This window comes from Belonocnema kinseyi, chromosome 8 (assembly GCF_010883055.1).
Source record: "Belonocnema kinseyi isolate 2016_QV_RU_SX_M_011 chromosome 8, B_treatae_v1, whole genome shotgun sequence".
Classification (NCBI taxonomy): Eukaryota; Metazoa; Arthropoda; class Insecta; order Hymenoptera; family Cynipidae; genus Belonocnema; species Belonocnema kinseyi.
The window spans coordinates 108,094,611-108,107,211 of NC_046664.1; the positions used below are offsets into that span (position 1 = coordinate 108,094,611).

General features: G+C 29.1%; 1 protein-coding gene and 1 long non-coding RNA gene across 4 annotated transcripts in view; one reads left to right on the top strand and one right to left on the bottom strand.

The window, feature by feature from the left end:
- LOC117179029 (unconventional myosin-IXa-like) overlaps positions 1–12,601 on the bottom strand; it is a 73,819-nt gene that overhangs the window by 52,502 nt on the left and 8,716 nt on the right. The gene's annotated exons all lie outside the window — the stretch shown is intronic.
- On the top strand, positions 1,448–2,714 carry LOC117179030. The gene is made up of 3 exons (XR_004467849.1): positions 1,448–1,570; positions 1,695–1,900; positions 2,464–2,714. It is a non-coding gene; the product is annotated as an uncharacterized LOC117179030 (long non-coding RNA).

Below are 12,601 nucleotides of genomic sequence, written 5' to 3' on the forward strand. Positions count from 1 at the left end.
TTTTTATAAAGTAGTTTCCTGCTTCCTTCAAAGTCGTTTTGTATTTTTATCTCTTCTTCTGCTCTAATTGTATCTTTACTTTCTTTAACTAATCGTTTAATTTACTATTTTATTGAAAATTAAAGTCTTTTGTTAAAAAGTAATCGTTTTTAGACGAAAAATTATATTGCTGGGCAGAAATTTTTTTTTTTTTAAATTGAAATTTCATATTTTTTGTTTGAACATTCATCTTTTTGGATGGAAAATTAATTCTTTTTATTTGCAAATTCTATTATTGTATTTTTGTTTAATAAATAATCTCTTTTATTCAAAAAACATACTTTCTGTGAAAATTCAACGACTTTTTTGAAAGTCATCGTTTTTGGTCGAAAATTTATACTTTTGTAGAAAATTAATATTTTTTTGTTGAAAATTTATCATTTGGTAGAAAAATATTTATTTTTAGTTGTTCAAAAATTCACCTTTTATATTTGAAAGCTAATAATTTTTATTAAGAAGTCTACTTTTATATTTTTAGTGTTCAGTTCAAAATTCTACAAATTGTTTGAAAGTTTATTTAGTTTATTGAAAATTGAACTAGGTTCTTAAAAAGTCACCTTTTTTGTTTAAAATTAACCTTTTGGTTCGAAAAATCTATTTCGATTGAAAGTGAGTTCTTTTTATCAAAAAAAAAAAAAAAAAAAAAAAAAAAAAAAAAAAAAAAACACACACACACAAACAAAAAAAGTATGATATTTTTCAGAATTAATCTGAATTCAACTATTTTGTCAAAACTCATATTTTTTTGTCGAATGTTGACACTTTTTGGATTGAAAATTCTCTTTTACTTTAAAAATCGTCTTTTTGGGTGGGAAATTCAACTATTAGCTAAAAAAATCATCTTTTGGCTCAAAATTCATCTATTGGTTAAAAATTCTACTAGTTGGTTGAAAAAATTTAACTGTTTTGTTTAAAAGTCATCTTCTTTGGTTAAAAATTGATCCATTTTGATTGACAGCTAATTCTTTTTATTTGAAAAAAATATATATTTTTTTATTTTATAATTAATATAAATTTAACTATTTTCTTAAAAAGTAATCTTTTTTTATCAAAATTTGAAATGATTTATTAAACACTTATATTTTTAAATAGTAAATCAATCCTTTTGGTGTAAAAATCCTCATTTGTTAGAAAAGTCATATTTTTTAGTTGAAAATTCGTCTTCCTTGCTTCAAAATTAATATGGCTTGTAAAATATTCATCTTTTTAAATTAAAAATTTAAGATTATGTTTGAAAATGCAGGTCTTCCTGGTTGAAGTTTAATCTTTTTTGTTTGAAAATTCGATCATTTCGTTCAAGATTCGTTGATTAGGAAAGTGTAATAAAAACTGTGTTTGGTGTGCAAGTTTTAATTTTGAATAAAATTGTACTTTTTCAATTGAAAAAAGGTGACAAAAGATGAAAACCCCCAAAATAGGAGAAAAAGGTGACAAATTCCTAAAATAGTTGACAAAAGGTGACAACATTGAAAATAGGTGACAAAAGGTGACTCTGTGCTGACTGAGGTTCATTTCCTACTGTAGCTTTGGTGTAAATTTCGAAACCCATATAATTATGTATAAGGAATTTGACGCGATAGGTGTTATAATGATTAATTATAATGATGCCAAATCAATATTTTCTATCAAATTGTAAAAATATATTACGTTTCCAGAATCTTCGAAAATGATTAACTTTTCACGAGACCTCGGAACACACGTAAAACGCTATAGGTGGATTCTGAAATGTCAACTCAGAAACCTCCAAAAAAAAAGGAGTACTAAAGGGCGAATGATCTATTTAAAAAAAATCCTCATTGAATGTTTAGATTTGAAGGAGAAAAATCTCTCCCGAAGTTGATATTATTTAAACGTTTGAAAGGTAGTTATTTTTAATTACTAAATTTTTTCGAAAACCTTACGAAAAATTTGTTTTTTTAATGCTTGAAATTCTTTCTAGAATATTCAGACAATTTTTTAAAGATTCAAACCATTTTTCTGGACCTTTTTAACTTGTTAAACCTGCCGAAATTAGTAATGATCCTTTATAATAATATACTTCAAGGAAAAGAATAATTTAGACATTAGTGTAAAACAAAAACAGTAATCTTATTAGGTCGATCAAATTCCCTACATTACAAAGTACATCCTGGTTCATATATCTATGAAAACTGATAACAATTATTACAAAATTTGGAACATCAAATCACTCAAATTTCAGAAAACAAATAGTGAAACCGATTTAAAAAAATCCCACGTATTCCTAATTTGAAGAGAGTTTGAACTGCGACTTAGTCTTGTATGAAGGAATTATTTTTCTCGATACCACCTTAGCTCCGATAAACCCAACTATTATGTTTTGGTGTTGAATGTACCAAAATTTGAGGTTCTGTGACCTCTAATACATGTAGATAAGCTAATATAGAGTAATGCCTTTTTTTACAGCCGGAAAGCATTCTTGTATCGAGGATTAAAGCCAAAAAGCTGGAGGTGTATCAGAAGACTCGAAATCTCATTCTGCAAGCCCAAGAAAGTGCTGAAATACAAACAGTTTCGAACAGCATGCATCCTGGATCACGAGAGCGAGAAAGGCCGCAAAATGAAATATCTAAGAACACTGTACGACTTTTCGTCGTTAGCTTTTACGGTCACATACATTTAATCAGCAGGGTGAACTACCAATTGAGTTGTACAAGGTTCAATTTCATTAACAAGCGGTAGAAAGGACTGTCAAGTTGATCACTGAAGCTAATGCTTTAGACTCCCCGAAAACAAACTCATCACAGTGGATCCTGGGTAATTTAGTTTAACAATCAGAAATAGCGAAGAGCTGCACGAACGCTCATTGTACAATCGCGCAAAATATGTATTATATTAGCAGCAATTTTGTAGTAGATTTAGCGCCTTTGTGATCAAATAAATTTATTTTAACCCAGAGCTAGTTATTTTTGTACTTACAGAGCATTATAAGAAAATGGCTACATATAAATTTTGTAACAACATTTAACTAACCTTAGAAACTTTAATAATTACCAAAAAATTATTGTTCATACTTTTTAGAAGTCTGAAAAGCTGTTTTATATTTTCAAAGGGTTTTGGTAATGAGCAATATTGAAAATACATCAAAAATCAAAAAACGGTAGGTTGTGTCGAAAAATTTCTTCACCACGAAATAAGTATGTATTATTTCATCCTATTTTATATCTGGATAATTTTTCGATCCAAACACCCTAATATGGGAATTTTTCGATTAAAGGGGGGAAGGAGGGTATATGGGAAAGGTTAAAAATGAATTTTTACATGCAGAAAAGAAGAAACAATTTTTTTATAAGATATGTATTTTTAAATAATGTTAAATAATTTTTTAATGATTTCGGGCATTAAAGAATTGTCTTTCAAACTGAAGGTAGTTACAAGTAGTTGGTCAAAATGTAAAATTTTTTAATCTCATAAATCCCATACTGAGAGTCCTTTGGATGACTATTAAATTGCCAAAAAAAAATATTGGCCAGTAGCGATCCGTTTTCGAAAAATCGACATTTTTTTCAAAGTTTTGTTTCATAGATTGAAATGTTTATTTATTAAATTCTTATGTTTAACTCAATAGTTAAAAATTGAAAAAATTATACTGATGTAAATTCAACTATTAAAAATTCAATGTTTAATTTTCTTTAATTCACCATTTTCTTCAATTCAAAACACTTGAATATTGCATTTCGATTCACTTCAAGTTTCACGGTTGAAAACTCGATTTTAAAATTTCAGTTATGGTAAATTTAAAACAATGGAATTTCCAACAATTGGATTTTTATCTGTTGGGAATTCAATAATCAATTGTCTTCAATTTTAATTTTCTTTAATTGTCAACAATTGAATTTTTAGTATTTGTTTTTCGTAAACCAATTGAATTTTCGAAAGTTAAAAATTCAACTGTTGAACATTGAAGATAATTGATAACTGAACTTTCAACCGTGTAAATTCAATTCTTTTCAAATACAGAAAATAAAATAAATAAACATTTCAATCCATAAGAAAAATTTTCATTTTTTCGAAAACGGGTTGCCATAAGAAAATGAATGGTCCTTGAATGGATTTTTAGTAGGGAATTTATCAGGGGAAAAAAGTCCGAACGAAAATTAAATTGGTAAAATAACTCATTTTGATATATTTCAAATCGTCCTCAAATCAAGAATATTTTCTCTTTTAAAAAATACAATCATTGATTATTAAATCATGATACTTTTTCACCTAAAAAATTATTTTGGTTTCAGAGTTTTATTCGAATCCTAACTAGGTAGTTTTAAATCGGTAATTTATACATTTTTAATTTATAATATTTTCAAATAAAATTTAACAAGCAAGAGTCTTGCGTTTGAAACGAGAATTTTTAATTGGCATATACTTGAAATTTACTAATTAGACATAGCTATAAATAACATATTTAATTTTGCTAAATAAAATTAAAATTTTACCATTCGAACAAAAGACTACTTTCCGGTCCGGAATTTCCTCTGTAATTCGAATATTGTATTCTCAAATGTAGCATATTTAAAAAGAAAATGTTAATTTTTTCGCGAATAGAGGAAACACTGTGATACTTGTTTTTAATGTGTTAAAATTTAAATTCCTGTAATTTAAACTATATGTTGAAAAAGAGATTACTTGCTGATATTCTTGAAAGTAGCATTAAAAATGTTACATTTTTTAAAGTTTGACGATTCGAATTAAGTAATTAATAAATTTAGAAGGTTTCAAAATTAAAGTTTTCAAATTACCAATTGCAATCGTAATTATTGTAAATAATTTCAAAAGTAATTCGTTTGATTTCACATAAATATAAAAGTGAGTATAAAGTGAGGGGCTGAGAACAAAATCGAGTTAACAAAACCTTCGGAACAAATATGAGTTAAGAGCGTTGTGGGCACAAACGAGTTAAGAAGAAACAAGAAAAAAATCCTGGTACCATTATCAGGGTAAATTTATACCAGGATCTATAAGTGATCCCCAGTGATCGCCAATTGGTAGATTTATATAATAAAAATAAGACATAAAGCATTAAAAATGTGGTCAAAAATTTCGTCATTGATAAGCCTAGTAACATATATTTTTGACTTTTAGCTTCAAGTGTATTATCGGAAAAAAGGCCCGATGAGTTCTGACTAAAGGAGAAGAATCCAAACATTCTCACGACATGAAAGAAGAAAGTAGGAATCGACTTTTCTTAAATAAAGGAACTTACTATGATGTTTCGAACTCAAATATTTTTTACGGAACGATCATTTGAATGGAAGTTCCGATTTATTTAAACAATTGATTGAGATAACATTTACTCAGTATTGATAAATTCGATATCGACCCAATGATCATCAATAAAAGTAATCAACGGGACTTTTATTACCCGTCGAAGAATGGACTAGCGATTTTAGTTGGTGAACTCAAATAACAGAATAGAGGTTAGGGTTTTTAACTATTTATTATTTATAATATTTTATTCTAAAAGTAATTAAATTTTTTGTGATGACCGCTAAATATTAATCTTGAAATATTGGAGTTTGTAAAAATATTTCTTATTTTTCATCCTACTGTTTTTAACCTATGAGGTTTGTAAATGTAGCCAAATCTCTTAAGCTGACGAAGACTGGGCGTTTTACTTTACATACGAATAAACGCCAGTAAGTGTAACGGGTAATTTTCAAATTTTGTAACTTGTGACGGTAAAAAGTTAATTTTTTCCAGAAGTACTCTTATCGAGTCTCTCTTTTTGAGCCAACACTGAAACTAACGACCGGTTTTATACAAAGGCAAGCAAGCAAGAAAAGTAAAACCAAATCAAATCATTTTGGAAGAAGCAGCATTACATTTTGTTATAGGTAGAAAAAAATATTTTGGATCAAAATTATTTGTCTAATTTACTAATACGAGCAGTTAATTGACATTTTGTGTTGTTTTCCTACGTATAATCTTACTAAACAACCTTAATTTGTATCCAATCCTAGTGAATAAAAGCTAACTTTGTTCACTGGGACATTCTATAAAATTACGTTGGTTGAATTGGATTAAAAGTAATATCTTTAGGATCGGTTAAATATATTTTTAGTCCTCTAGTTGCTAAGAAAATGATTTCTAATAAAATTCTAAGATTATAATATTAAATGTCCCAACAAACAAAATGATAAAAAACATAATGATAAAATGAGACTGTATAACAATTACGATTGTTTAGCAAATTTATCGAGAAAAACACGGATTTCCAAATAACAATAACTACTCCTATTATTATAAATTAATGCCGCAGGCTTAAGATGGTTACAGCCCAATATTTAGAAGACATTTTTTGTTAAAGTTGGATTTTTATTTTTGAATAGACACATTCTTTTAATGCAAGCAATTTATCTGATAAGAGCAGTGTCCCTAATAGGGTTTTTTCGCGATTTTAGATAAAATAATTTTTTAATACATCATTTTAATCTGGATCGTAAGTGAGTTATAATTTTTTTTTCTTTTGTGTCATTCAACGGAAAAAATTATTAAAAATTGAAGGCGGTAAAACACTTATTCAAATTGGTGTCACGTGACTCACAAGGTCTCGTAATTATCTATGAAGGTGACGATGTGAAACTCATGATAAAGAGGTTAGGCCACGGTCTGCTGTCAATTCTGACTATTTTGATATGATAGCTTTATTTGTTAAGGATTATGTGACGAAATTAGTGATCCTGTTGTAATATTTGGTTTAAGAGTCAGTAATATGTTAAAGGAAAAAAGTAAGTGCAATTATTAACACATTTTAAAATCGTACATATTTACGAATTTTTCAGTAAACATGACTACATCTAAGTACTTTTTCAATGAATTCTTTATACATACCATAAATATATCTATTTTCGGTATATTTTATTTTTTGACTTCTATTTTCGATGTGCAAATAACGAAAACAAAACATCGGCACAGAAAAAGATATTTGAGAATCACTAAAACGTGAGCTGTGATTGGTGGAAAATCCAACCCCTTTGACGTCAAAGGGGCCCTCATATCAACATCGTCATAAAAAATTCATATTTCAACATTAAATTAAAAATGGTAAACAATATGTAAAAAATATTTTATGGGCGTTTTTATAATTAGAATTTTATATACAATAAGATCCATTTATTGGAAAAATGTTATCTGAATTTGAAAACAACCCTATTTGACATATTGTGCAAAGCCTGGTTTTTACCCCATCATTCACGGGCTGGAATGCAGCCAAGTATACGATGGAGGGATCTACAGCTTAAGGTGGGATTCGAACTCCAGAATCTCGGTAAAGGTACATAGAAAAATTTCCAGAGATAGCGGCACAGGGACCGAACTCTAGACCTCTAACGTGAAGTCCGGACGCCTACCAGCTGAGCCACCGATGCTCTTTATATTATTATATGGCTTATATTATTATTATTATTATTATTAATATTATTGATCCACTTCCTTCCACTGGTACTCAGGGCACGGTATTTCGATACTAAACGCGGTCGCGAACGCGGCAAATTCTTAGCAGATTCGCTTATATAAGTCGCTTTTTGCAGGTTTATCTTACTCGCGCATTCGTCAAATTTTCCCACCCTGGCACAGGAAGGTGTACACACACTAGAGAGACCGTTTATATGGATCCAAGCCTTATACAACTTTCGTGAATTCGCCGTCACTCCAATTGCCTACTAACAGCCATTGAGATCAGAGATTCTTTACAAAAATATGGTGGAAGACGGGCGATACACAAAACTCCACACACGTACAGGAATATGCACACATACACAGATAGAAGCAAGGTGAAAAGTTACAAAAATATAATATGGTATAGCAGACTCATTTTCTCAAAAGGCAAAGACATTTTTTTTGTTCTTGAGTTGGATTTTGGTGCGAACCTTTCTATATGGTGTTGTGCCAGTATGTATCATCAGTCATGGACGCATTTTCATAATGCAGTTAAAGGAGGGAACCAAACCACCAGAAACTCGAGGGGTGTCGCACTCAGGATTCATTTCAAATCGTTCGAACAAAATCAACAAATTCGTGCGAATCCTAACGATTGTGACGAATTATGATATTAAATAACTGGAATCCTTTTTGCGGAATCGGGAGCTCCAAACGCTCTACATTCACAGCGTTCCGGACCGTTAGACCTACCAATTCGTACAGTCCCACCAAGTTTGACGAATCCGAACGAATCCAAGCAGTGGCTGCGAAGCACGGAGTCGAACAATGCGTATGACGCACCAGTGACGCACTCAATGCTTAAATATCTCTTTTTTTACGATTTCTAATAATTAAATACTATTTGAAGAAAATTTATATAAGAATTTAGTAATTAATGTAATAATGAAATCAAATACAAGTCAAAAGCGTAACAATTGCAAGGCGGAATTGCTTAGCCCAATATATCACAATGCCGTCATTACTCCACAATGATCCAATCAAGTTTTTTGGCAAGAATTTTAAACTGTTTAAATAAATTATTTTTTAACAAAACTCGTTATAAAACTTTCTCATCAGCTATTCAGCTGGAAATAAGAAGAACCACAGGAAAAAGTCACTTATAATTACAATTTTTATAAAGAATTCTTTGCAACAATTTGGAATTTGTGATTTCTTCTATTTTGACTTTTCCTTTAGCATCCAAGTTCATGTACTTTTTCAGAAAAATGACATAGGTTTGAGTATATTTGTTAAAAGAAAACAATATTGTCGATTTTGAAAAGAAATGGAATAAGTAAATATAAAACTTTGACCTGGAAAATAATTGATCATTTCCCAGAATATCTGAGGTATCGGTATCTTATATGATTCAGAGAATCTAAATTTGAAAAAAACGCTAATTTAAATGTATGGCTTCAAAAAATTCGCGTAACAGTTCTTTGTTGTTAATTTTTCATGAAAATAGTGATTGCTAATCTTTCTCACATAAACTTGAAGGAGTTATAACGAAAAAATTATTTTCCAGGGCAAAGTGCCAAAACTTTGAATTAATTTATTTACATTTCTTACAAAATTAACACTTGTGATTTAACTAATGAGATTCAACCTACTTTCTTTTTAAGAATATCTGCATTAATTCAGGCGAAGGAAAATCCACAAATAAAAAACGATAAATTCCAAAATTGTCCGTAAAAAGGGCTTATAACAATTACAATTCTTTATATTTTGTAGATATTGCTACTTACGATCAATCTCACAATAATTTAAAGTATTTCCAGATGAGGGCAATTTGGTATCAAAAATTACAATAATTTTGAAATAGATGACAATTTCGTAATATTTGAAATTGAATAATAACAATTGTTTATTGTTAATTTTACATAGAAATGGTGACTACAAATCTCTCTCTCTCTCTCTCAGGTATAAAGCAGTTTTATTGCCAAAAAAAAATTACAAATTTGGAAGCAACCAGTTTTTACAATCAATTTCACAAATGTTTCTAAGTGTTTTTAGACCTGGTATTTTAACAATGATTCACATTGTTATTCACAAAATTTGGTAGACAATTCACGCCATTTTTAACCATCATTTTTTACATAAAAAAATTTTCTATCTCCATATTGTTCAACTAAAATTTTTTTTAAATTTAAATGTGAAATACTTTGTTAATTTCGACTTATTATTAATTACATTCCATTAATCGTTTCCAGGGTGGCCAGAAGATTGAATTTTCCGATTTCCCTGACAATTCCCTGACTTTTCCCTTACATTTAGACGAATTTCTCTGACAGGAAATTATTACAAAAGCAAATAAGTTTTCAATAATGTGCCAAGCAAAATAGTGAAACAAGTCAGAAAAATGTGCTTTACATGGCAGTATGGATAAATAAGGGTCAGACAACTCAGCGGCGCCACCAACGAAAAACAAAATGTCACATAATGACATTATAATGAATATTAGTTTTTAAGAAAACAGGGCGGCGCTAGCATGCCGTTAACTCAGTGACACCCTCTACAAAAATCATGAAATTAAAAAAAAAAATTACTAGATTAGATTTTTTTGCTATTTTTTGCTTTACAGTGCGCTATGAATCGCTTTTGTAAAATCAACCCTTATTTAAAAAGAGTTGCCTCCTGTAAGGAAGATAGTATTTTAAAAAAGTATTAAAAAATGAGTAGGCTATATTATTTTTTTATTTATCTGCTTTCCAATGTGATATGAAACACTTTTTTAAAATGAATTCTTATTTTTAAAAGCAACCCTCTGTGTTGCAAAAACGTATTTGAAAAAAAGAAACTATCTAGATGGAAATGCTTATAAAATATTAACATAATATTTTTAAAGCATAACTGAGGAGGAAAATTATTCTTCACCTCTAATCGTTACAAAAACAATCCCCGTATTTGTATCCGAATATGAACCTGCAGACTGCTGCCAAAAATTGTATACGTTAACTGTTAGGATTTTTGTACTCTTTCTTTATTTTCCAATGACATATCAATCGCTTTTGTAAAATTAACCCTTATATAAAACACCCTGTAATGAAAACACGTATTGAAAAAGTAGGTATCTACATAGATGGAACTTACTTATAAAATAGTAAAATGTTACTTTCAAGCATAATTATTTCACACCCCTAATTTTTACAAAAATAACCCTCATAATGTATAAGCTAAAATTGCAACATCTTTTACAACATTATTTTCCAGTCTATGTGTATATATTCAAAAAATATAATTTACCTTTTTTCGATGCATCTTTTAATGCCTTTAAACAACTACCAGAACAACAAATTTTAAACGAAAAAAATCCATTTTCATACAACGAACAATCTAAATTTTCAGAATGATTGAAAATTTTTTGAGAGCAGACTGTTTCTAAAATAATTTTTCCAAATAATGAATAAAACTATTTTTAAAGATAAGTTCAAATAATTTTAAAATCCTAAAAAGTAGTCGTGTGACTAGGGATGCTGGGCATCTACATTTATGTTGTAAAATACATTTTAGCTTTTATTTGTGTAATAACCTATGAGAACCATTTGCCAAAATCACATTCACAAAAAAATGCATCCCGTTCTGTAAATAATAGTCATATAATATCAAGTCGCCAATTTATTATCTCCTTCAAATACAGGGTCGTGGTGTTTCTGCTTATAAATATTCAAGATTCGAACTTGTGAAAATTCGATTTTATTAAGTTTGTTCGGTTTCTTGATTTTTCCAGCGGGTTAACATGGTAAGGAATTATGTTCCAAATACCCCAAGAATCCACCCCTAACGTTAAATATGACTTATTTTTATGAGAAGACCTTTGATAATCTTTTCGATTCTGCTACTATCGAAACTCCTCAAATTTCGAACTTATCCAGGTATATCAGTTACCTGGGTTTTAGCAGACCCAATGCTCTGAGATATGAAATTCTAGCATCCCCAAAAAATACCCTAGTCGCAATATTGGTCTGAATTTGATTGGTGGTACAATATGTACATTTTTGGAGAACTGAATTAGGAAAACCCATTCAAGTTCAACGTTATCCAGGTAGATCGTTCACATACATTTTTTATCGACTCAATGCTGTAAATGATCAAGTTTTATAACCCCTAAAAAGCTGCCCTTATCGTGAAGTTAGTCTTAATTTTATTGATATTATATGACAATTATGTACAGAACGTGATGCATTTTTGACATTCTCATCAGAGAAGGTATTAGATTTGTGTGAAATTTGGCCACCCCCAGTTTTTGTCAAATCTCCACTCGTTTAGTGTCATAAACTAAAGGTCAAGTTCGTTAGCCTGCCATTTTGGATAGAAATTCAAAAAGTGGGCACATTTTGAATAATTTTAAAACCACTTTTTTCAAAATTAAAAAATTCTCTGTACGGTTATTCATAGTATTCAAAAAGTTGAACAATTTACTCTAATTACTTTTTTCGAAAAATTAAAAATGACCAGAGTTATAACATTTTCAAAATAAAAAAAAAAAAATAAAATGAACCTTTTAAGCCAAACAACGTATGACATGAAAAAAAGTCGATAGAAGAAAAACGTTGCTATTTGAAAGTCCTACAAGATTATGATAACAACTTTTTTAATTTGGTCGAAAAGTTTAAAATTCCAAATTTGATGACAACAAAAAATTTTGAAACCACATTTTTTCAAGATTTTAATATTCTATGTACGGCTGTTCATAGTACTTAGAAACTCCAACAATTTATCCCTATGACTTTTTTCTATAAAAAAAAATGATCAGTTACAGCATTTTCAAAAAAAAAGGAGCTAAAATGAACATTTTAAGCCAAACAACGCATGATATGAAAAAGAATCAAGAGAAGAAAAACTTTGCTTTTTGAAAGACCTACAAGATTATGATAACAACTTTTTTAATTTGGTCGAAAAGTTGAAAATTCCATATTTGATCGTACCGAACATTTTTGAAACCACATTTTTTCAAGATTTAAAAACTCTATGTACTCAGAAACTCAAACAATTTATCCTCATGACTTTTCTATAAAAAGACAAATATCAGAGTTAGAGCATTTTCAAAATCTAAAAAAACAAACTAAAATGAACATTTTAAGCCAAACAACGCATGATATGAAAAAAAAGTCAAGAGAAGAAAAACTTT